This window comes from Mastigoproctus giganteus, chromosome 1 (genome assembly GCF_048544385.1).
Source record: "Mastigoproctus giganteus isolate SK-2022 chromosome 1, ASM4854438v1, whole genome shotgun sequence".
Taxonomy (NCBI): Eukaryota; Metazoa; Arthropoda; class Arachnida; order Uropygi; family Thelyphonidae; genus Mastigoproctus; species Mastigoproctus giganteus.
The window spans coordinates 248,937,191-248,964,860 of record NC_143575.1 but is presented as its reverse complement, the minus strand read 5'-3'; the positions used below and the strand labels follow the sequence as shown (position 1 = coordinate 248,964,860).

General features: G+C 37.4%; 1 protein-coding gene across 3 annotated transcripts in view; it reads left to right on the top strand.

Moving 5' to 3' along the window:
• LOC150091741 (uncharacterized) overlaps positions 1 to 27,670 on the top strand; it is a 468,496-nt gene that overhangs the window by 91,159 nt on the left and 349,667 nt on the right. The window contains exon 1 of one of the 3 annotated variants that reach the window (XM_090376797.1): positions 9,050 to 9,202. The exons of the other annotated variants lie outside the window; for them this stretch is intronic. The gene's annotated coding sequence lies outside the window, so the exon portion shown is untranslated. Of the gene's footprint in view, positions 1 to 9,049; positions 9,203 to 27,670 lie in introns of those variants that run through there. 3 annotated transcript variants of the gene reach the window in all.

The following is a 27,670-nucleotide window of genomic DNA, read 5'->3' as shown; positions in this document are numbered from 1 at the left end:
TATAACAGGACTAATTATGCACGGAAGCAAATCATGTACAGAATCACTCAAAAACTTTATATTTTGGCATTTTTTCTAAATAATTCATCCAAACCCTTTTTTAAATTCAAGCTGCCCACTTCCGCAACACTAAACTAGGAGTTTCTAGCAACGATCTGTTATTTCTTTTCTGGATGCAAATTTCCGCACATCCCTCCTTCAACCGTTTTCAATTTAAATTTATGTTCACTTATGGGTGTCAATAGAGAAAGTTAAGATACCATCAGCAATTTTTTTTCTTTTTCACAATGTGTCTCATTAGTCCATCTCAAGCCAGGGTAACATAGATTTGCTCCCGAAAAAAGTAAACAGCAAATCAACGACTGATCACACGAGGTTTACAGACGTGTTATATACGCGAAATATGTCTAAGTGTTGCCCAACTCCCTGCAATAACAACAAAGGTATAGGTTTGTTTAGAGAAAAACAAAACAAAATTATTGGATGCTGTCAGATTGTCAAACTGTTCCACCCATGTGATCTTTAACAACCATACTCAATAAGACATCAGGCCACCAGATTTCTCGACCGTTACCACATGGTGGCGAATCTAATGGTATTGGTGGTTTCATCACTGGATGAAGAGACATCCTAATTTTTAATATTTTCTCCGGTTTCGTGAAAGTTTATTTTTAGGTCACGAAAGTGTCAGAAAATTTAAACGTAATGGTTTGCCTATCATTTCTAATAAGCTCCATTTACAACAATACAATTTCAATCTCACACTAGTTCAATTTCAAGGGCTGGAAAAAACACTTGTCTATTGTTCACCAAAAGCCGATTCCACGAAAATAAGGATTATATCTGCACATACATTTCCCTCCTTTTCTATCTATTAGCGATCTTAATATGCAGATTTTTAATTATACTTTCTCTGCCATCGTGCAGCATATCTCTTATGGGCTAAAAAGCAGAATTCCATGGTGGACAGAGAATTTGCGTGTTGTGATGAGAGAATCTCCTTTGCAATCTGCATTAATCTTGCTAAAGGATGCGATGTTATTTTCATTACTAGCTAGTCGAAATTTGTAAATTTTGAGGATTTTCTTCTTTAAAAGATGCAAACGTAAAAGTTATTCATCCATTCAAAAGCTCGCGAGTCAAGTTTATATCAAGTGATCGATTCAGTAATAAATTTTTTTGAGTATTTAAGACTTTTTTTTTGTTTTATTATTATTAGCTATATGGTTCAAGGAAGCCTGAGGCTTATGCTGCACCAGCCAAAAAAAAAAAAATTCCCGAGTTACTCAGAGAGAGAGAGAGAGAGAGAGAGAGAGAGAGAGAGAGAGAGAGAGAAAGAAAGAAAGAAAGAAAAGGGAATCACCAAGAAAGAGAAGGATAATGATATCCAGCTCAGGACCCTGGGTGTGCCAAGCCCAAACTCACCAGATGTTGAGCCCCTGGGATTAAAAGCCTATAAAATTTTTTGAATCGCCATTAAATGAACTGTAATTTCATGTTATTTATAGTTGCTTGGCATATTCAATAAGCAATTACTGGAAACTGTTTCGAAAATTGGTTAATAGCGGTCATGTCATGAACTGCGTTTATTAAACTTCAAGTGCTTGCAAAATTTTACCTGATTACAGATTTAGGTGAAGAAATGAGATTATTTAAATATGAAATATATTTTGTATTAAAAGGTTTCTAAATACCTAGAAAATTGGGCTGAATCTTTCAATAAATTCAGATTTATAGAATGGATGCTTTAAAAAATACATCAGTTAGTATTAGTAGTGGCATATGATGAAAGAAAGCAAGCTTATAAAGCATCAGAAAAAAAACCTTCCCACATTACTTGCCTATCCACTCCAGTAATTTGTCTAGTTTTCCTTGAATTTATTCAAACTACAACAACAGATGGAAGTTTGTTCCAACAATCAGTCACACGCTGGTTGAAGGCACATCTATTCTGTAGCTGTCCTGCAATTTGAATTTGTGCTACCTCAGGTCCGTAGCGCATCACAAGTATTGCTACCTTTGCATAAAAAATGGTTTCTTTTTTGCTCTGAGTATTAATTTTTTTTCGAACAACTACTTACTCTGTACAAATTTCAAATTCTCTTTACCATGCGATGTTCCTAAAACTGGAGTAGTGAGGCCAAATTTTTCACTCTTAAGCTTAGACCTTTTAAAAGATATCTCTCTCTCTCTCTCTCTCTCTCTCACACACACACACACACACACACACACACACACACACACACACACACACACACACACACACACACACACACACACACACACACACACACACACATTCTTCAGATTCTATGCATGTCCTTTCTATAAATATTTCCATGGCCATTGCTCTTCCGAATTGCCATCTATAATTCCACCACTCTTTTCCAAAACAATCAAAAACTAAATAACTACTCTCTGCTTCCTGCCTTTTATACACCCCTGATCCAAGTGATCGAAGGATGTTCTTCTTATAAACATTCTCATGACGCACTGACATGTAGCCTTTTATAGTGTTCCTGTTATACTGCAGAAATACTATAAAAGAATCCCTGTCGCAGAGCCGTGCCAAGGTGAGGCAAACGAGGCTCTTGCCTCAGTTTAAAAGCTGAAAGGGGCGCCAAAAGCAAGATTAAAAATTTTCCGAAGTTGCCATCATTAACAGTAGGGTGCAATTTTTCATTCCCGCCTCAGGTACTAAAATGACTCGGTACGGCCCTGGATACACGGCTTAGTAATTATGTCTACTCAGTCTTCTGAAATGCTTACATTGAAATAGAAATATTCAATGTAGTATTGTCATATGCCAATAATACATGGCTTAGTAATGATATTCAGTACTAGTATTCATTCTTCTGAAAATGCTTACGTTGAAATAGAAATATTCAACATACCACTGTCATATGCCTATGATACACGCAAAGCCGTGCCGAGGGTGAGGAGAATGAATCTCTTACCAGTTATAAAGCTGAAAGGGGCGCCAAAAGAAAGATTAAATAGTTGCCATCATTAACAGTAGGGCGAAATTTTTCATTCTTGTCTCAGGTACTAAAAGGGCTTGGCACGAACCTGCCCTGAAGCCTTACCTTCTTTCAGCCTTAACATTTTCTGATATATTGTTCTCTGGTATCTCTCCCCTCTGAGGTTGTCGGCGCATTATAACCCCGTCGTTCTGCATTAGCAAGGGCACATGATGCAAGAAAGCAAGCTTATATAGCATCAGCCAAAAAAAAAAAAACCAAAAAAACAGACCTTTCTCATTTCACCCATCCACTCGCTCCAAATGTTTGTCCAGTTCTGCCTTGAATCTGTTTAAGCAATAAACTTCTACAACGACAGAAGGAAGTTTGCTCCAGCAATCAACCACCCGCTGGCTAAAGCAAACTTTCCTCACTTTGAATTTATGCCCTCTCAGGCGATTATTCTGAGCAAGAGGAATAATCCCATCAGCATTGAGCATGCTCAAACCATTAAATACTTTATACTCCTCAATCAGATCACCTTGCAGGTGCCTAGTCTCCAGACACTGCAATTTGCAAAAATTAGGCCTTTTTTCGTAAGAGCAACCCTTTGTTCCATTCACTAATCTTGTTGCCCTTATCTGTACTCGTTCAAACAGCTCTACATCCTTCTTAAAATGAGGTCTCCAGATCTGTATAGTGTACTTAAGGTGTGGCTTGACCATTGCCTTATACAAGGATTATTACAGACACCATGAGCTACTCTTGCAGACCGTTTGCACTGCTCAGAAAACTTTATTTGCCTGCACAATTACCCCCAGGTCCTTTTCGTTCTCTACTACTGTCAGTGTAGTACCACACAGTTGACACGTTACTCTGGGATTACTGTTTCCCATATGTAGTACTTTACATTTGTCAATGTTAAACTTCAGTTGCCACCTCTCAGCCCATCTGTTCATCTTTTCTAGATCCTGTTGCAGCAGCGTACTGTCATTGATGTCAGTACGCTGCTGCAACAGGAGGAGCAGCGTACTGTCATTGATGTCATTAACAACCCTGCCGACCTTTGTATCGTCTGCAAACTTGGACATAAGCCTGATATACCATCATATATATCATTGATGAATACAGAGAAGAACAATGCACCCAACACTGAACCCTGGGGGACTCCACTAATAACATTAGTCCACGATGAGCAGTGTTTATTGATTACCACTGTCTTCTTCCACTCAACCATCCCTTTATCCATAGCAGCAATTTGCCTCTAATGCCACACTGCTCCAATTTGTGCAGCAGTTTTCCATGTGAAACAGTATCAAAAGCCTTTGTAAGATCCAGATATATGATATCAAAATTATTCTTTGCATACAGTTCCTTTGTGACTACATCATAGTATCCAATCAAATTGGTCACACAAGACCTCCCCTAAACAAACCCATGCTGTGTTCGAGCTATAACAAGTATTGTCTAGATGATCTTGCAATGCTTCTTTAAACAGTGCCTCCATTAATTTCCCTGGAATACAAGTTAAACTAACAGGTCTGTAATTACCTGTCTCCCCTTGATCCGCCGACCGGGCTAGCCGAGTGGGTAAAGTACCTTCCCGGCAACCCAAAGTTCGCGGGTTCGATTCCCGCCTCGGGCTTGGATCAAAGTACTGCAAAAACCTTGGGAGGTGCAATATGGCCACAGAAGCCGATGTCCAACAACTACCAAATCAAAATCAAAAAAAAAAAAACCCCTTGATCCTCCTTTGTGGATTGGGGTCACATTTGCACATCTCCAGTACATGGGTACCTCTCCTGAATCCAAGGAAGATCTCTAATTATGGCTAAGGGTTTGCGTACTTCCTTTGCCTCCTTTAATATAACTGGATAGATTCCATCCACCCCAGGTGCCTTATGTTTATCTTCAACAATTTCTCTTCCACTTTACTCAGTTATTACAAGATTACCTAGCTTACTGCCAGAGTTTAATACTCCTCTGGCATTCCCCTCCCTGAATAACTCATGTGTGAATGTAGATTTGCTCCATAAAAAACAAAAATCAATCGACCGTCTCAGGTAGTATAACGGTTATAATCACAGCCTTCCCATACCAGCTGGAAAAGACCCGAGTTCGAATCCCATCAGTGATTCGAGGAATTTTTTATTTTACAACATGGTCGAGTTTATCACTCTCAGGCGGGGTGTGTACAGTTTTTCTGCTAACTCAATCTTTCTGTCTAGCAAACAGCCAACCGGCTTGAGAATACATTGAATTACATATACAGTATACTGAGTCCTCAGCCTTGGTGGCTTTGGCGCATAATGCACCTAAATCGGCGATTGCTGTATCACTTATATTACAGCCAACTGAATTTGTTTCTACTGTGCACACGACTGTTTATGGTATGTTAGTATGTCTCAGAAAATGTTAACGGGAGAGAGACTGCTTCTACAGGGATGGGATACACTTAAATAGAAATGGTGCAAGAATATTTGCTGATGCTATCGAGGCAGTGTTAGGTTGGTCGGAAAACTAACCTGGGGAGATACAAGGACTAATAGATTAACAGTAGCCACTCGCAGAGGTGAAAGCGATTCTTGACAAAACATCAAAGGCAGATATTGTTGGGATATCAGAGATGGTGTCACACAGACATAAGGAATGCAGAACTGGAATTTGGGGAGTACAATGTGTACAGATAGAAAGGGAGGAGGGATTATGCTATTAGTTATGAAACACACTAAATCCAAGGAAGTGAAGCCAGTGGACGTCGCTGGACAGTGCAGTGTCGAGTCAGTTTGGTGTGACATAAGCATTGGGAGATGAAAATTGAGAGTAGGAGTGTGCTATAGGCCTAATGACTCTGATGAGTATAATAAGAAACTGTACAGGGAAATAGAGTGGACCAATAAATCAGAGAGTCTTTTATAATGGGGGATTTTAATTTCCCAGATATTGACTGGAATTTGTGGGTCGGTCACTCACACACCAGCAAGGTTTTATGGATTTATTCGATGATTGTTTTTTACATCAGCATGTTCGGGAGGCAACTAGAGGGAGTAATACTCTTGATCTGATTATCAGTAGTGATTCTTGATGCATTAAGAATCTGCAGATAAAGGAACCACTAGGTGGCAGTGATCACATTGTGCTGAAGTGGGATTTACTCAAGGAGGTTACTACCATCAGGGGTAAAGGGAAGGGTTTTTGCTTTCGTAAAGGCGATAACGATGGTCTGGGACAGTATTTAAATTCTATACAGTGGGACCAAGTAATGATGTTACCTACAGCAAATTCAAAATGGGAAGCATTCGAAGAACTTATCTTCGAAGCTACTAAGCTTAATATACCAACTAAGAAATATTGTTCAAGGTTTAGGCCTAAATGAATGTCAGATGAACTAATGAGACATGTGGCAGAAAAGAAAAATGCATGGGATACATATAAATTAATGTGTGACATGGAAGCCTGTGATAGATATAAGCTGGTCTGTAACCAAGTCACAAAGCAGATTAGGCAAGCAAAGGCAGATTATGAGAAATCTTTGGCAAAGGATGCAAAGAAAAACAGAAAAGAGTTCTTTACATATGTAAACTCTAGAAGGAAAGGGATGAATCAGATTGGTCTGGATATTGATGGTTCAACAGTTGAGGATCCTGCTCAGGTGGCTAACAAACTAAACTAGTATTTTGCCTCTACATTCACACATGAGGAGTTATTCAAGAAGGGGAATGCCAGAGGTGAAGTAAACTCTGGCAGTGAACTAGATGAGTTTGTAATAACAGAGGAAATTGGAGGAGAAATTGTTGAGGATAAACATAAAAAAGGTACCCGGTGTGTATGGGATCTATCCAGTTATATTAAAGGAGGCAGCAAAGTATGTAAGGAAACCCTTAGCCATAATTATGAGAGCTTCTTTGGACTCAGGGGAGTTATTCATAGATGGGAGATGTGAAAATGTGACTCGAAATCACAAAGGAGGATCAAAGGCTGACACAAGTAATTGTAGACCTGTGAGTTTTAACTTCTGTTTCAGGAAAATTAATGGAGGCACTGATTAAAGAAGCACTGCAGGAAAGACTTGCCTGACCAATTTGATTGGATACTATGATGCAGTCACAAAAGAACTGGATGCAGGGAATAACTTTGATATTATATATTTGGATCTTCGAAAGGCTTTCGATACTGTTGCACATGGAAGACTGCTGCTCAAATTGGAGCAGTGTGGCATTCGAGGGCAAATTGCTGCTATGGATAAAGGGATGGTTGAGGGGGAGAAGACAGAGCGGTAATCAGCGGACACTGCTCACTGGGGACTAATGGTTTTAGTGGTGTCCCTCAGAGTTCATTGTTGTTTTCTGTATTTATAAATGATATTGATGATGGTATATCCAAGTTTGCAGACGATACAAAGGTTGGCACGGTTGTTAAGATCACTACTGACGCTATGCTGCTGCAACAGGATCTGGAAAGGTTGAGCAGATGGGCTGAGAGGTGGCATATGAAATTTAACATTGACAAATGTAAAGTTCTAGATATGGAAAACAGTAACTCCAGAGCAATGTATCAACTCTGTGGTACTACACTGACAGTGGTAGAGAATGAAAGTGACCTGGGGGTAATTGTGCAGACAGATATGAAGTTTTCTGTGCAGTGCAGACGGTCTGCAAGAGTAGCTCATGGTGTCTTGTCAATGATATACAGGAATATTTCTAGCAGGAATAAGGTGATAATCCCATTGTATAAGGCAATGGTCAAGCCACACCTTGAGTACTGTGTACATGTCTGGAGACCTCATTTTAAGAAGGATGTAGAGCTGTTGGAACTAGTACAGATAAGAGCAACAAGATTAGTGAATGGAACAAAGGGTTGCTCTTACGAAGAAAGACTTAAGTTGATAGCGTAAATAAATTTAAGGCTCAGCTGGACAGGTATGAACAAACGGAGGGGTGAAATGGAAGTGGGTTTTTTTTTTTTTTTTTTGGCTGATGCTGCATAAGCTTGCTTTCTTGCGTCATATGCCTCTACTAATGTTAAATCACTGGGACACACCATACTTTGGCCTCGATTCTCTTATTTTGATATCTTAATCGAATGGTGGCGAATTATATTCTTAAATTCGGATTTTTATTCAGAAAAACAGGAGGAGTGGCTACAGAAATGTGCAATAATGTCTGATATCTGATAGCTTAAAATTGCCTAGATGAGGAGAGAGAGAGAGTGAGCCAGCCAGCCACAAGATTGGATGCATGGGTATTTCAATTCGACAACTGAAATCTTGGCACTAAAGCTTTGGTTCATGTTCATCTTGGAGACAAATACGGTCTTTTTCACATGATGATTGAGTGAGTCGACTATTGTGTTAAAAAAAAAAAAAAAAAAAAAAAAAAGCCAATAAAAAGTCGCGATGGGATGCTAACCAAGTCTCTTCCACATGGTGGGGAAGAGCCGCACCGAGCCACCTGTATTTATACCACCTAATTTAATAAGGTGGCGGAAAAAATGTCTTGATTCATGATCATGCTTTATTTTTATTATTTGTTTTTATATATATATGTATATATTTATACACACATTATTTACAAATTTAATTTGATCAGTAAATATGGTACATGTATATTGTGTTAATAATATTAATCGTTAATTTAACTATATTTATTTGTAAGAACGTTTCGCCTTGTATATAATACGTTATGGGCAATAAAAGGTTATTATATACATTTTATTATTATTAATTTTACTGTATGAATTTTCTTTGATCAATGAATACTGTTCTATTATGATCAATTCTCGATATCCCTTTTTTTTATGTACTAATTACCTATATACTATACCCAGTACCGAAATTTAATTAGTAAACATTTCCTTAATTGCAAAGTGCAAAAAATATGAAGGTGAAAATGTAATACTTGCTTTTTTTGAAAAAAAAAAGCAGTTACAAATTATTCATTGTTATATTATTAATTAATTATTGAGGATGAAATATTATTTGGTTTTCGACAGTCTCGTTTTTTAAGGAGTCGCAGCACGTGAACGAGACTTAGGCATGTAGAATTTTTGTGATATTCTTTTTCCTAATAAGAGATGGCGTTTCGTGTTCTATCCCATCAAGCTTTACTAGCGCATGCCGGTTGTAGTCATCTTAAATTTCTCTTCACGCCGCCCTTCGGACTTCCAAGTTCCGATTGGTATCTAAGTTCGCTGTCGGCAGAGGCTAGTGATGATGATGTAATAAATATATATCCATAAACATGGTAAGCCATTCGATTTTATAAGTGTATTCACAGCCTTTGACACATCGGAATAAAATCTTCCTGCTCACTGATGTTTAGAATCGTTTTATGAAATTTCAAAAATGTGACGAATGAAAACTTGTTTTCTAAAAGCTAAACCAAAAGGAGATAAAGTGATATTGTTCTTCGAAGGCCACGTTAATGCATGAGAAAAAATGTTTCACCTAAAAGAAAGAATAATAAAATTTCCACGTAAAATCCCGTTTTTTTTTCTCTCTTATCATACGTATCAGAATCACTCATATTATATAAATGAGCGAATTATTTTGATAATTTTCCGTTTGGTAGGACACACGATTTGCCTCATGTATTGACGTCGACAGCGTTATAAAATAATATAGGACATTTCAAATTTCATTTGATACGCTTTTGTTTATCGGTGAACTCTTTGATTTGGTTTATGTGAAACCGTTCTAGTCCGCTTAGATAATGATTTATAAAGTAATTGCAGATATTTTTATATACATATGATATTTATAGGGAAAAAAAAAAACCCAGTCCATTACGCTGTTGTATACAAATGCAATAACCAGGAAAACAGTGCTAAGACAATCCTTGCATTTAGCTATATTGTTATTTCTCGGCTTGTGATTCATCAGAGATGCATACTTCCTAATTTATATAAAAACAACAAGTGTCCACTTTCTCGCCCTCATAGTATTCCAGTATGTTTTGTGGTTTTCCTCATACCACCGACGACATATTACACTATAACACAAAACTTAAATACAGTAAAAAATATGAAGTATAACACTAACGTATCATGTTATATTAATTTTGAGTTATTTCTTATACTTCGATTAATTTGGGAGGTAATTAGCTTGGTCTGTAGACTTCATGCTGAGTTTGGAGTACTAAATAAGAAAAGCATTTTGCTGCTTAGTTTTGATATCTTTTGAAGAGATGGAATAAAATTTTTATGGTATTTACCTTAATGCCTAATAAAAGAGGGAGTGGCACATTGCAATTATGATTTAAATTGAACTTCTGTTCCCATTGTTAGTTCATTTTAACCTTTTTGATAGTCATATTTTTCTTCAGTTTCTGTTGTTAAGGCTTTCCAGTTCTTATAAAAGACCTGAACTATACTGTAATGGGTTTAGGATTGAAAACTGTGTAGTTGGCAAGTAACCACTGTGTACACTTGGTGAACATATGGAAGGAAATAGTACTGTTAATGCTATCCTATCAGAAGGCAACACATGTTGTAGCTGAATTTTCTCTACAATGGAAGTGTGTTGTGATGGTACATAATTGCCAGACTGATATCTCTTGTGCATCAAGTTGCCCATTATATTCTAAAGTTGTTGGATGGTTTATTTATTAGCCTTGAACAGTTCTCTCATACTTGGATCAAATACTTTTTCAGAAAAAAAAAACACACACACACTTCATGTATAATACCTTCAGGTACTTCTAGCATGCAGAATGCTGTAAAGGAAAACATCAAGCCTTACTTGTCAGCCCTGTTATATCATATATAGGGTCCATAATATCATTATGGATCCAATATTTGATAGAACCATGTTTACATTCATTAAAGATTTCATAAAAAAAAAAAAAAACATCTTTGAATTTGATTAAAGTAATATCTTAAAAATTGATTTAATGAATCTGTTTATATTGCACAAAAATTCCTCATGTATGAGTTTTATTTTGTGTATAAATCTCAATATATTCCTCCAGTGCTTAAGATTATGTACAGAGCTTTTGATTATTTATAATTTTGGCAGTTTGTTTATATTCCTTTTCCACTTGGCATGTTGCTTGTTTATTATGAAGCCTGTTAGTCATGACCACTTGGTTTCCTATTTTAAAAATGATTTTGTGGTTGTTTTATTTCAATGTGTTCAAGGAAGCTATTGAACTATAGGGTGTTCTCTATCTTAATTCTAATCATTTATACATTTCTAAGTTCTTATCTGAATAATATTTATTTTTTTGTGTACAGCTTCATTCCTATTTAAAGATTAATGGATAAATTTTTTACATTTATGTTGTTTGGAAAGTCATGGTTATTGTACATTTTAATTAATACTGAAATCATTTGTAGAGGTAGAGAATTTAAATTAAGTTATTTTGTTGTAAAGACTACAGTATTAACATTTAAAAGAAAGCTCTATTAAACTAGTTATCACATTTTTACTACTAAATATAATGATGAATTTTAGTTTTAATGACTTAGATAAAAAAAAAAAAATAGTATTTTTAACATACAGATTTTTCTTATGATATATAATATATCATAAGAAAATACAAAAAATATGAAAAAATATAAGAGAATTTCTATAACATTATTTATTGTGGAAGTCTTTAAGAATTGTGAAGTTTTGAAGTTTTTCATCATACAGGATGTGGTATAGCTTTCTTTATTTGCAGAAATACATTCTGTATTTCTGCAAAGGTATTTCTGTTATCTGCAAAGGTATAATAAAAGGTATCTGAAATACCTTTTCTGATAACAGAAAAGGTATTTCTGTTATCTGCAAAGGTATTTCTGTTATCAATATTAACAAACAAATTTTTTTTCAATTATTTTAGTATCTCAGTTTTAGTATTAATAATGTTCACTTTGTAATATTGATATTGCTTACTTTTAATTCTTGATGATAAATGGTATAACATAATTTCTTTTCATTTAAAAAATGAATATAATCTAACAGTATAATTCTTCGAGGTGAAAAAAGGTATCTTATAGTAGATCTGCCTCTGTGATATCTGATATGCAGAAGTCTCAAGGTATCAAATCAAGTAATTTTGTAGGACAGTCAGCTATTTCTTGATACATTAGGAAATATCTTGCAAGAAATTTCAAACATTGTAATTATGGTGTATCATGCTTGGTGTTGAAGTCCATACATTCTTGACATGTCAGTGTTAGTCTTCCAACATTAGCAATAATAGTATTGCTTAAAAAAAAAAGCCAATATTTCAGGAATACATTTGTCTCCACACTGGATATGCCTCTTCTCTTGTTCTGTAATTTTGTTGGTTGATATTCATGTCTATTGATTTTCCTCTTCGTTTATTATAAGTTCTTTAAGCTGTTCATAATGTATGGATCTGCCTTATGCCTAATTACAAGCTCTTTGCAGAACTCTAGGTAATGGTCAGGATTGTTTTTTTCCATTGAGAGCATAAAATAAATCGGGCTGCATAGTTCAAGGATGTTTAAATCTACGTAGTTTAATGCAATACAAGGTCACCTGAGAAGGGAGGATAAATGCCCTTACACAAGTTTACATTAATATTATTACATTATTAATCATTTTTTATTAATAATGTAACATTATTACATAATTTTTACATTATTACTCTTGCCGACCGGGCTAGCCAGGTTGGTAAAGTGCCTGCTTGGCAACCCAAAGGTCGTGGGTTCAAATTCCGCCTCGGGCTTGGATCAGAGTACTGCAAAAACCTTGGGAGGTTCACTATGGCCACAGAAGCTGATGCGCCAACAACTACCAAAAAAAAAAAAAACACAAACATTATTACTCCAAAAGGAATGTTTTTGCTTATTCTGCTAGTGTATTATCTATAAACAATTTTGCTATGCTTTAAAAAAAAGGGAAAAAAGCTGCATCTGCCTTTGACATGGTTTTGGTTTATTAATAAATTATCTATATAATATCGGTGTAAATACACCATAGTTTACCCATAAATTTGAACTATGTATGGTGTTTTTTTTTTTTTTTTTATTTATATATAGTGTAAAGTTCAAATAAATAATACTTCTCTAGTAGAGAAGACTACTGTTATTTATTTTCAGTGGATACCACCACCCAGACGATCGAAATAACTTCACAACTGTGATGACATGTTGCATTACCAGGGTACCTGCCCACCCACTGATGATGAAGCCCACTAGCTTCGAGATGATCTTCTTGGTGGTGGTATCCACTGAAAATAAATAACAGTAGTCTTCTCTACTAGAGAAACATTATTTATTTGAAGTAGTGCAATACCAGCTATCTTGTTATGAAGGCACCCACAATATGAGATGCAATTAAAACGATGCCTTTACTACATACATAGTTCCAATTTATGGGTAAACTATCGTGTATCTACACTGATAGTATATAGTTAGTTACCTAAACCCATAAGAAATATTATGCCTTGTGCATTTAATCTTCTAATACATTAATAAATTATGCCAAACTTCATTGAGAGATACTTGGTGGTGTTGTGTTTGGGACTTTGACAGTCACAACAGGAACACTGTTTGCTGCTGTTTTTTTTTTTTTTTTTTATTATGCACTTGTATTTAAAAGTAAAACCACAATTGCAAACTGACCAATATATATATATACACACACACACACACACACACACACACACACACACACACACACACACACACACACACACACACACACACACACACACACACGTTTACAATAGTTCGATTTTCTTAAATACTGGTGTTTTTTTAACATATAGGTATTGGCGTTAATACAATACTGGTCTTTAAGCTAGCCTTGTCTAGGTTATCTTAAATTCACATGGCCTATACATTTAGGATTTAGAAACTTATTGCGTATTGCTAAAGAAATTTTCGTGATTAACATCAGTAATTATCATGAAAATTTCTTTAGCAATACGCAATAAGTTTCTAAATCCTAAATGTATAGGCCATGTGAATTTAAGATAACCGAGACAAGGCTAGCTTAAAGACCAGTATTGTATTAACGCCAATACCTATATGTTAAAAAAAACACCAGTATTTAAGAAAATCGAACTATTGTAAACGTATATACACTGGCACGTATAATGTTCAATTGGCCAACATGGCAATAACAATGGCATTAACGATGCACAAAAGACAGATTAAGACACAATAGAATGATAATACAAAAGAATAATAATATATATATATATATATACACACACACACACACAGGGTGTCTCAAAAATATTGGTACAAATGTTTAGGGGAGGTAGGTCACATCTAAAGGAATGTGAATTGCATAGGAACACGGAAACGTCACCGTAAGTCGGTAGACGGCGTTGTTCATCAGTTCCCATGAGGGAAAATTTCAGGTTTACTTATTCAAGCAGTACTTGCCGCATGAAGAGCATGCTTCGATATACGAACTGTGACCTGGCAGACATGCACCTAGTGTATGGATTAGCAAGGGCAATGGACGAGCTGCTCAACAAATTTATGGAGAACGCTTCCCAGACAGACATGTACCGGACCACTGTTTGTTTGCACGTGTGCATCAAAATTTGTGCGATTATGGGTCATTTAGAGGTGACAGGAGTAGTGGGGGGCGGACCATGTTCGACGGGAACTCCCGCCATGAAAGAAAGTGTTGAATGCCGTCCAGAATAATCCTACTACCAGCACACATGCCGTTGCCTCTGCCTTAGGAGTGTCTCGTTGCAGTGCACGGAGTGTCTGGCACGACGATTTCTTACACCCCTTTCATCTCCAAAGGGTTCAGTTACTGCTCCTCCAAGATCATCCTGCACGTGTAGCTTTTGTGCAGTGGTTTCTCCAAGAAAGTGTTCAAGACTTGAATTTTCCAGCCTGTGTTTTGTTCACGGATGAGGCTTATTTCACTCGGGAAGGCTTATTCAATCAGCACAATGCTCATGTATGGACTCACGACAACCCACACGGTGTGCACCCCCATGAGGCACAACACTGCTTCGCAATAAATGTGTGGCCAGGTATGGTCGGTGACTGCTTAGTTGGCCCATACCTGTTACCATCCCGCATGAACTCCGCTAAATATCGGATCTTTCTTGAAAAAGTTCTACCAGGGTTACTTGACGATGGATTGGCTGTGGTGGACCTGTTGCCTGGCCCCCACGCTCTCCTGATTTATCAAGCCTTGATTTCTTTCTGTGGGGGGGCCCTCAAATCTATCATGTATGAATAGCCTGTGGAGACGGAAATGGATCTCATGGCAAGACTCATCTGCGCTGCTGCTACTGTCAAAGAAACTCCAGGTGTGTTCGACCGTGTTCGCCAATCCATGCTGCGTCGGTGTCACGCATGCATCGCGTCTCATGACGGAACCTTTGAGCATCTGTTGTAACATCATGAAATGCATCCATCTCATACTCCATTGTTAATATTATGTCAAATAAATGTTTGCTACTAATTACTGTCTTGTGTCATTTCTGCTTCTTGTGCCTCTGCTACTACTTTCCCGTGACGTTTTCGGTTATGGGTTCCCATGGGATTCACATTCCTTTAGATGTTACCTACCTCCCCTAAACGTTTGTACCAATATTTTTGAGACACCCTATATATATATGTGTGTGTGTGTGTGTGTGTTGAAATGGCTGTTGCACCAGTCAGTGGTATAGCCATTGACTTCATGTCCACTGAGCAGTTTTGTTTTTTGATTTTTCCTCCTTTCTAAGCACTGTTAGTCAGTGTGCATTTGTGGACTTACAGGTTAAACTTTTTCAGATGAAAAGTTGGATTCAGAACAATATGGATATCAACTTGACCTGTCTATTGAGCATGTCAAAATAAGTCATGTCAGCAGGCATATTGGTGTATAAAGATTAGTTTTTTTTAAAATTTTTTTTAAGGCTGCAAATAGTTTAAATTTGCATACTTAATGATGCCATCTAATATTTTAATATTATAAGTCAGTTGTTCCCAAACTGGGGTCCGGGGGTCCATAGACCTGATCCAGGGGTCCATGAAATGATCCTCTGGAACTAGTCTAATTATTTGTTATATGTATAGCAAATTGATCATAAATTAAAGTTATTATTATATATTTACGTAAGAATAAAGTTGAGTTGTTTTAAACATAACTTTGAATTTTCTTTTCAGAAAACCCAGTGTACACACACACACACACACACACACACACACACACACACACACACACACACACACACACACGAGGGGAATATATATAGGGTGGCTACGAACTTGTTTTCATTTTTGAAGGGAACCTTAGATCTTAGTAGTTTGGGAACCACTGTTATAAATTAACATTTCCCAAGGTGTGATCTACAGCCTGGCCAGGCCTTAAAATATGCATGCATTAAGAATCTGCAGATAAAGGAACCACTAGGTGGCAGTGAACACAGTGTGCTGAAGTAGGATTTACTCAAAGAGGTAACTACCATCAGGGATAAAGGGAAGGATTTTTGCTTTCTTAAAGGTGACTACCATAGTCTGAGACAGTATTTACATTCTATACAGTGGGACCAACCGATGATGTTACCAATAGCAAATGCAAAATGAGCATTCAAAGAATTAATCTTGGAAGCTACTAGGCATTTCATACCAACTAAGAAATACTGTTCAGGGTTTACGCCTAAATGAATGTCAGATGAACTAATGAGACATGTGGCAGAGAAGAAAAATGCATGGGATACATATAAATTAGCAGGTGACATGGAAGCCTATGATAGTATAACCTGGTCTGTAACCAAGTCACAAAGGAGTTTAGGCAGTCAAGGCAGATTACGAGAAATCTTTGGCAAAGGATACAAAGAAAAACAGCAAAGAGTTCTTTACTTATGTAAACTCTAGAAGGAAGGGGATGAATCAGATTGGTCCACTTGATATCGATGGTTCAACTGTTGATAATCCTGCTCGGGTAGTTAACAAACTAAATGAGTATTTTGCATCGACATTCACACATGAGGAGTTATTCAGGGAGGCAATGCCAGAGGTGAATTAAACTCTGGCAGTGAGCTAGATGATTTTATAATAACTGAGATCAAAGTGGAGGGGAAATTGTTGAAGATAAACATAAATGGCACCTGGGGTGGATGGGATCTATCCAGTTATATTAAAGGAGGCAGCAAAGGAAGGAAGAAAACCCTTGGCCATAATTATGAGAGCTTCCTTCGATTTGGGGTAGGTACCCATGGACTGGAGGTGTGCAAATGTGACCCCAATTCACAAAGGAGGATCAAAGGGCAACACAAGTAATTGCAGACCAGTTAGTTGAACTTCTGTTCTAGGGAAATTAATGGAGGCACTAGTTAATGAAGCACTGCAGGATCATCTAGATAAGACTTAAGTTATAGCTTGGACACAGCATGGGTTTGCTAAGGGGGAAGTCTTGTCTGACCAGTTTGATTGGATTCTATGATGTGGTCACAAAGGAATAGGATGCAAAGAATAATTTTGATATCATATATTTGGATCTTAGAAAGGCTTTTGATACTGTTGCGCATGGAAGACTGCTGCACAAATTGGAGCAGTGTGGCATTTGAGGCAAATTGCTGCTATGGATAAAGGGATGGTTGAGTGGGAAAAGACAGTGGTAATCAATGGACACTGCTCTTACTAGACTAATGTTATTATTGGAGTTCCCCCCGAGTTCAGTGTTGGGTCTATTGTTGTTTTCTGTATTTATTAATGATATTGCTTTGGGAACATGCTTTGTAAAAAAGATAGGTGGAACAGGACCAGGGTATGTCTGCCAGGGGCAAAGGTTGATGACGTTGTAGAGCGAATATCATCTTTTAAGGGCACAAAAGGTGATATAGTTGTACACGTTGCCACTAATAATATTAAGAGTAGGAGACCGGCAGAATTACTTAACAAGTACAGGTCACTGTTGAACAAAAGCCGAGAATTAGGGTTGAATTTGAAAGTGTCTGCAATTCTGCCCAGACACGATAGGAGGGAGTATATGATGAGAGCCTTGTCGATCAATTCGGCCCTGGAAAGATTGTGCAAGGCTCGAGGGGTAGAATTTTTTTCAGCCTGGACTACTTGTTAACAGGAGAGATTGCTTCTACAGGGATGGGATACACTTAAATAGAAAGGGTGCAAGAATATTTGCTGATGCTATCGAAGCAGTGTTAGGTCGGAAAACTGCTAGCTTGGGGGGAGACAAAGACCAATAGATTGACAGTAGCCACTGGCAGAGGTGAAAGAGATTCTTGCACTGCTTCTATTAGAATGAGCAGAAGCCTGAAAAACAAGATGCATGGTATTTCAGAGACTGCTGGGAGCCATTGCGGTACAAGTAAACACATGGGTTGTGTTAGGGTAGCTAAGAATAGAAACAGGTGCAGGTATACTTGCGTGTACACCAATGCTAGGAGTTTAGTAAATAAATTTGAATTTGAGGTATTGCTCAAAACATCGAAGGCAGATATTTTGGGATATCAGAGATGTGGTGTCACACAGATATAAGGGATGCAGAAATGCAATTTGGGGAGTACAACGTCTACAGAAAGGATAGACAGGATAGGAAGGGGGGAGGGGTTATGCTATTAGTTAAGAAACACATAAAAACCAAGGAAGTGAAGCCAGTCGACATCGCTGGACAGTGCAGTGTTGAGTCAGTTTGGTGTGACATAAGCATTGGGAGATCAAAATTGAGAGTAGGAGTGTGCTATAGGCCTAATGACTCTGATGAGTATAATAAGGAACTGTACAGGGAAATAGTGGGCCAGTAAATCAGAGAGTCTTATAATGGGAGATTTTAATTTCCCAGATATTGACTGGAATTTGGGGGCTGGTTACTCACACACTAGCAGGGCTTTTGTGGATTTATTGGATGATTGTTTTCTACATCAGCATGTTCGGGAGGCAACTAGAGGGAGTAATACTCTTGATTTGATTATCAGCAGTGATTCTTCATGCATTAAGAATCTGCAGATAAATGAACCACTAGGTGGCAGTGATCACAGTGTGCTGAAGTGGGATTTACTGAAAGAGGTAACTACTATTAGGGGTAAAGGGAAGGGTTATTGCTTCCGTAAAGGCGACTACGATGGACTGAGACAGTATTTAAATTCTATACAGTGGGACCAACTGATGATGTTACCAACAGCAAATTCAAAATGGGAGCATTCAAAGAACTTACCTTGGAAGCTACTAGGCTTTACATACCAACTAAGAAATATTGTTCAAGGTTTAGGCCAAAATGGATGTCAGATGAACTAATGAGGCATATGGCAGAGAAGAAAAATGCATGGGATACTTACAAATTAACACATGACACAGAAGCCTATGATAGATACAAGTTGATATGCAACCAAGTTACAAAGGAGGTTAGGCAGGCGAAGGCAGATTACGAGAAATCCTTGGCAAGGGATGCAAAGAAAAACAGCAAAGAGTTCTTTACTTATGTAAACTCTAGAAGGAAGGGGATGAATCAGATTGGTCCACTTGATATTGATGGGTCAACTGTTGATGATCCTGCTCAGGTAGCTAACAAACTAAATGAATATTTTGCATCGACATTCACACATGAGGAGTTATTCAGCAAGGGGAATGCCAGAGGTGTATTCAACTCTAGCAGTAAGCTACAGAATCTTGAAATAACTGGGAGTAAAGTGGAAGAGAAACTGTTGAAGATAAACACAAGAAAGGCACCCGGGGTGGATGGGATCTATCCAGTTATATTAAAGGAGGCAGCAAAGGAAGTAAGCAAACCCTTAGCCATAATTATGAGAGCTTCCTTGGACTCAGGGGAGGTACCCATAGACTGGAAATGTGCAAATGTGACCCCAATTCACAAAGGAGGATCAAAGGCTGACACAAGTAATTATAGACCTGTGAGCTTAACTTCTGTTCCAGGAAAATTAATGGAGGCACTGGTTAAAGAAGCACTGCAGGATCATTTAGACAAGACTTCAGTTATAGCTCGGACACAGCATGGTTTTGTTAAGGGGAAGTCTTGCCTGACCAACTTGATTGGATACTATGATGCAGTCACAAAAGAACTGGATGCAGGGAATAACTTTGATATTATATACTTGGATCTTAGAAAGGCTTTTGATATTGTTGCACATGGAGGACTGCTGCACAAATTGGAGCAGTGTGACATTGGAGGCAAATTGCTGCTATGGATAAAGGGGTGGTTGAGGGGGAGAAGACAGAGAGTGGTAATCAATGGACACTGCTCATCGTGGACTAATGTTATTAGTGGAGTCCCTCAGGGCTCAGTGTTGGGTCCATTATTGTTTTCTGTATTTATAAATGATATTGATGATGGGATATCAAGCTTAATGTCCAAGTTTGCAGATGATACAAAGGTTGGCAGGGTTGTCAAGGACACTACTGACACTATGCTGCTGCAACAGGATCTGGAAAGGTTGAGCAGATGGGCTGAGAGGTGGCAAATGAAGTTTAACATTGACAAATGTAAAGTACTACACATGGGAAAAAGCAACCCCAGAGCAACGTATCAACTCTGTGGTACTACACTGACAGTGGTAGAGAATGAAAGGGACTTGGGGGTGATTGTGCAGGCAGATATGAAGTTCTCTGAGCAGTGCAGATGGGCTGCAAGAGTAGCTCATGGAGTATTGTCAATGATATACAGGAATTTTTCCAGCAGGGATAAGGAGGTGATTATTCCATTGTATAAGGCAATGATCAGGCCACACCTAGAGTACTGTATACAGGTCTGGAGGCCTCATTTCAAGAAGGATGTAGAGCTGCTGGAACGAGTACAGAGAAGGGCAACAAGATTAGTGAATGGAACAAAGGGGTGCTCTTACGAAGAAAGGCTTAAGTTTTGCAAATTACACTGTCTGGAGACTAGGCACCAGCGAGGTGATCTGATAGAGGTGTATAAAGCCTTGAATGGTTTAAGCATGCTCAATGCTGATGGGATTCTTCCTCTAGCTCAGAAAAATCACCTGAGAGGGCATAAATTCAAATTGAGGAAAGACAGATGTAGGATAGATGTGCGGAAATTTGCCTTTAGCCAGCGGGTGGTTGGTTGGTGGAACAGACTGCCATCCCTTGTGGTGGAGGTTGATAGCCTAAATAAGTTTAAGGCTCAGCTGGACAGGTATTTTGAACGAACAGAGGGGTGAAGTGGAAGTGGTTTTTTTTTTTTTTTTTTTTTGGCTGATGCTGCATAAGCTTGCTTTCTTGCATCAAATGCCTCTACTAATGCTAATGCTATTGATGATGATATACCAGGCTTAATGTCTAAATTTGCAAACAATATGAAGGTCGGCAGGGTTGTTAATGACAGTGCACCGCTGCAACAGGATCTAGAAAACTTGAGCAGATGGGCTGAGAGTTGGCAACCGAAGTTTGACATTGACAAATGTAAAGTACTGCACATGGGAAGTAGTAACCTCAGAGTAATATATCAACTCTGTGGAACTACACTGTCAGTGGTAGAGAATGAAAAGGACCTGGGGGTAATTAATTGGCTCAGAAAACATGAAGTTTTCTGAGCAGTGCAGATGGTCTGCAAGAGTAACTCAAGTGGTCTTGTCAATGATATACAAGAATTTTTCTAGCAGGAATAAGGAGGTGATTATCCCTTTGTATAAGGCAAGTCAGGCCACACCTTGAGTACTGTATACAGGTTTGGAGGCCTCATTTTAAGAAGGATGTAGAGCTGCTGGAACGAGTACAGAGAAGAGCGACAAGATTAGTGAATGGAACAAAGGATTGCTCTCATGAAGAAAGGTTTAAGTTTTGCAAATTAGTGTCTGGAGACTAGGCACCTGTGAGGTGATCTGATTGAAGTGTATAAGGCCTTGAATAATTTGAGCCTGCTCAATGCTGATGGGATTATTCCTCTTGCTCAGAATAATCGCCTGGAATGGGCATAAATTCAAATTGCGGAAAGACAGTTATAGGATAGATGTGCGGAAGTTAACCTCTAACCAGTGGGTGGTTGATTGCTGAAACAAACTTCCATCTGTCATTGTAGAAGTTGATAGCTTAAATAGATTCAAGACAGAACTAGACCAACATTTGGTGCTAGTGGATTGTTGAAATGAGAAAGTTTTTTTTTTTTTTTGTTTGGTTGATGCTGTATTATGAGCTTGCTTTCTGGCATCATATGCCTTTGCTAATATATAATCTCGTGATCTTATTTCTATTATGCAAAATTCATGAACATGCAAGACAAGACATAAGTGTGAAATAAGTTTCTTGTCTGATTTTCTTCAAAATTAAATATTGAATTAATTTAATGTCAAACCAGACTGAAGGATAAAATATACCTTCTTTTCCTCCTGACATGAAGTTGATGTGTAATGTTAGATGACGTCGTTATTCACATTAGTTCTCTTCTTGTTTATTTAAAATTTATAAAGTGAACATGTAATAAATTACTTTTTTTTATTTTATATTCTTGGGCTGCAAAAATAGGACTGGAAAAAAAAAAAACTTAGCACTAATATAAGAGATGCAGTTAATTTTTTTTAAAATTGAAACAGTGTAGTGGAGTGTCAACAACGACTGCACTCTTCATTGGCTGAAAAAGTGATACTCAAATGTATGTTATATATAACTCAGTGATGTAGGTTATATATCACTCAGGTTATGTGGCCTTGGCCATGGTGCCAATTCATTACCTTTGAATGGAGTTTAAAGAAAATCTTCAGAATAATTGAATTTTTAATTTATTTTAAAAATATAGTTATGTGATTTGTGTAATAATGATAATTACTTTTTTTTTTAATTTAATTATAAAGGTGAGGAAGTGTGTGGCTTGTTCTGACCCTTATTGATTGAAGCAATTGGGAGGGGAATTTACCGTGGGAATGGGAACAAAGTTTTTAAACTAGTTGGTTGATTTATTTATAGTAGTTTGTTAGAGAAAGTACTAGTTCAAGAATATTCTGTACCTGACCATATCCAGTAACCTGGATATCATATAGTTGACAATACAAAACTTTTAAAAGCGAATGACCTTGCAGAGCTAAGGTAGCTCGTGCCGAGAAAATTTATCCTTTAATCTCAATTTTTAAAGGATAAAGGCAGAGTTTACAATTTCAGGAAAGAGGACTATGACAATTTAAGATGCTACTTGGCCTCTTATCAAGTGAGGAGAAACCATGTAGGGGGCAAGAAAAGGAGAATTATGGAATAATCTTAATTCACTGTCACAGAAGTTCAAGAATGTATGTATGCTATTAATCCAAAACTGGTAGTGTGAAGAATGGTTACTCTAGATATTGGGATCTTGGTGATCCCACATATGTGCAATTTTAAAAATCAAGAGAATTCAAAATTGATTTTTTTTCATTTTGCTCACTGTTGGTGAGAAAAATGCAAATATAGAAACCTGCATGCTTCAACAAAAGTGCAATTGGACTTCAGCCCATCAATAACACAAGTGCCAATTATTGACAGGCTGCACTCCAGATGGCACTTCAATGTTGTGAAGCCAGAGAGCATTATCACTTGGAGGAAAGCATGCATCAATAAAGGCTGTTCATGGTCAATAATTGCACATGACCAATGTGATTAGGCATGATATTATTCCTACACTTTTCCTCTTTGCATGATGATGAACAGATTTCTGGAATTTTCATTGGAGAAATGAAATAAAAACATTTTCAAAACCAGCTATTAGCAGTTTCAGTTCTGTGTATGGAGTAGATGAATAGCTGAAATATTGTCTGGGTCTTATTGACCCTGTGTCTAGGGAATCTTATGTAATGGATGCAGTCAAGTCTTTGGTAATGCAGCTTATGAAATGAATGGGTACTTTATCAGGGGAGTCTGGGCTGTTGAACCTGATCACTGTTAATTTTGGAGGTCAGGGTTAAGAAAATATAGCAGGATAAGAATGTTAAAATGGATAAATAAGGAACTGGCTAGTTTCATAGAGCTCGAAAAGATAACATGCGGCAGTTGAATGATGAAAACCTCTGAAGCATATAATAGCTATGTGATAGTATCACAGATGTAGTTAGAATGATGGTAAAGGCTTAGCACGAGAAGTTGCTAAGAGCTCAAAGATAGGGAAAATGGAAGTTTTGCTGATATGTAAATACAAAGAAAAAAGCAGCAAATCGGACTGGGAATCTTATGTAATGGATGCAGTCAAGTCTTTGGTAATGCAGCTTATGAAATGAATGGGTACTTCATGAGGGGAGTCTGGGCTGTTGAACCTGAGCACTGTGAATTTAGAAATATGAATATTAAACTTTTTTTCTAGGCTAAAGACAACTCCTTTAGAGTAGATAGTGTATAACCAGTTATTTTGAGGGAAGAGTTGATAGCATTAGTAGAGGCATATGATGCAAGAAAGCAAGCTTATGCAGCATCAGAAAAAAAAAATAATAAAACCCTCCCATTTCACCCTTCCATTCATTCCAAATGCCTGTCCAGCTTGGCCTTAAATTTATTTAGGCTATTAACTTCCACAACAAAAGATGGAAGTCTGTTCCACCAATCAACCACCCGCTGGCTAAAGTCAAACTTCTGCACATCCATTCTACAACTGTCTTTCCTCAATTTAAATTCATACCCCCCTCAGGTTCTTAATCTGATCAAGAGGAAAAATCCCATCAGCATTCAGCTTGCTCAATCTATTCAAGGCCTTATACACCTCAATCAGATCACCTCGCAGGTGCCTACTCTCCAGGTGCTGCAATTTGTAAGAACTCAAGCCTTTCTTGGTAAGAGCACCACTTTGTTCCCCTCACCAGTCTTGTTGCCCTTCTTTGTACTCATTCTAGTAACTCTATATCCTTCCTAAAATGAGGCCTCCAGACCTGTACACAATACTCTTGGTGTGGCCTGACCATTGCCTTGTACAACAGGATAATCACCTCCTTGTCCCTGCTAGCAAAATTCCTGTATATTTGATAAGATTCCATGACCTGCCCTGGCAGCCTGTCTGCACTGCTCAGAAAACTTCGTATTTGACTGCATAATTACCCCAGGTCTTTTTCACTTTCCACTTCCCTGAGTGTTACCTCACAGTTGGTATGTTTCTCTTGGGTTATTGCTACCCATATGCAGTACTTTTCATTTGTCAATGTTAAACTTCAGTTGCCACTTCTCAGCTCATTTCCCCAACTTATCTAGATCCGGTTGGAGTAACATACTGTCTTTACTGTTGTTAACAAACCTTCCAATCTTTGTATCATCTGCAAACTTGGACATTAATCCTGATATATCGTCATCAATATCATTAATGAATACACGAAACAATGAGCCCAGCACCTAACCCTGTGGAACTCCACTAATAACATTCATCAGACTATTAAAATTAATGAGGAGAATTTCATTGAATTCATGGTTCTCCAAATTTACCTTAATTTGGAGAACTGCTAATATGTTGGCAGTCTGTAACGGTGGTCTGAAGAACAACCACCTTTAGGTTTGACTCCAGCAGTATGGAAAATCATAGAGGCGATGATTCAGAATGCAATACAAGGTCACCTAGATAGAAATGTTGTTCTCAAGGACACACATGGTTTTTTAAAGGGAAAATTTTAGTATTAGTAGTGGCAAATAATGCAAGTAAGTAGGTTTATATAGCATCGGCAAAAAGTTAATTTTAAAAAATCAATTATTTTTAATAACAACATGGAACCACATTTCACAGTTCAAAAAAGATTGAAAATATTGGTGTTCATTAAAAAAAAATTAACAATTTTGAATTATTGAATTATTTTTTGCTGATTTTTCAAAATTTTGCACACTCAGAAGAATTTCAGATTATCACACAGGGTTAACAAATCCATGTTATGACTGCCGTAGAATTGTATTCCTGTCTCGATGGTCCTGCTTTACTTCTACAACCAGAAGTGAAGTTTCCAAATCTGTAGTTGCTCACTTCACCTTTTGATCCTACTTTGTGAATTGGGGATACATTTGCACATCTCCTGTCCATAGGGACCTCCCTGAATACACAGATGTTCTCATAATTATGGCTAAAAGTTTGCTGACCTCTTTTGCTGCCTCTCTCAATAAAATTGGATATATTCCATTTCTCTTCCAGTTTCCTCCCAGTTATCACAAAATCAATTAGCCCCCATTTATAAGTTTGTATTTTTTTCTGGTGTACTCATCCATAAACATTTCTTCATGCATGAACATAGATGCAAACTGTTTATTCAGTTTGTTACCAGCCTAAACAGGATCATTAACAGTTATACTATTCATATCTAATGGGCTAATTGTCATTTATCCCTTTACTTCTGGGTTTTTACTTAAGTATATAGAAGTATGCTACTCTTATTTGCTGGAGACTTCTTGTAATCTGGTGTAGCGGGCTTAACCTACTTTGTGTCTTGATTGCTGACTACTTTAAACCCACTGTATATAAGCTTTCTGTGTCTCTTGATAATTAATGAGCATCCTACACTTTTTTTATTCTCTGTCTCTAGTCTCATCAGGTTACCTGGCATCCATTTAGGTGTAAGTCTTGAACAGTATCTTAGATGGTATAAAAAGACTAGTAGTTTTTATAATTACTTCAATGAATACTTTCCATTTGGAATTTCTGTTAGTAACATCATTGCTTAGTCCCACTGAATTGATTTCAAAAACTGTCTGAGATGATTGTAGTCACCTTTACAAAAGCCCTTTCATTTTCCCATAAGAATAGTTACACATTTAATTAACACCTTCCACATCAGTACACTGTTGATTACTGCCATCTAGAGTTCTTTAATCTGCAGATTATTAATACATGAAGATTGGATCTGATAATCAGATCAAGAGGTATTGCTTTCTCTCATTGCCTGTCTAACATTCTGGTGTAGAAAAACAGTGATCCCATAAATTCACAAGTCTTACTTGTGAATACTTGATAGGTCTTACTTGATAGGTGGTTTCTTTTTTTCTTTGTTGATTCTGTATAATAGTAATAGTAAAAACAGATGTTCATTTTATTCATCACAATCATTAGATCTATACAACACTCTCCTATTCTCATTTTTACTTTCCCTATGCTTACATCATACCAAACTGACTCAGCATTGCACTGGCCAACCATGTCGACTGGATGCACTGCCTTAGATTTTGTGCTTCTTAACTAAGAGCATAACTCTTTTTGTACACATACTCCCCACATATAAATTCTGCTTCCCTTATGTCTGAGCGACACTGTGTTACCAAAATCCCTACAAAGTGTGCATTTGGTGACTTAAACAATACTTCAAATTTAATTACCATAAGTGTACATGTAAGTGTACATGCATCTGTTTTTTCACTCTTAGTGACCCTATCACAGGCCATATATTTGCTTGTTCCATGAGGGATATTTGAAGAATATTGCAAGAATGTTTGCTGATGCTATTGAGGCAGTGATAGGTGGGTCTGAAAACTGCTAGCTTTGGGGGGGATGATATGCAAATTGATAGCTTAACTAGAGCTGCAGGCAAAGGTGAAAGTGATTCTCATATTGGTACATGCAGCAGTCTGGAAAGCAAGGCTGGGATTTCAAGTCATCATGGAACAAAGGAATATATGGGCTGTGTTAGGGACCGTGTTACTAATGCTGGGAGCATTGTAAATAAATTTGATGAATTTGAAGTATTGATTGTCATTAAATGCAGATATTGTAGGAATAATGGAAATATGGTATAGCTCAGACATGTCATGCTGAATTTGAATATGGCGAGTACAGTGTTATACAGGAAGGACAGAGAGGTGAGGTGGAAGGGTTATACTCTTAGTTAAGAAGAATATTAAATCTAAGCCAATGCATGCAGTTGACTTGTGTGATGGGTGCAATGTTGAGTCAGTTTGGTATGATA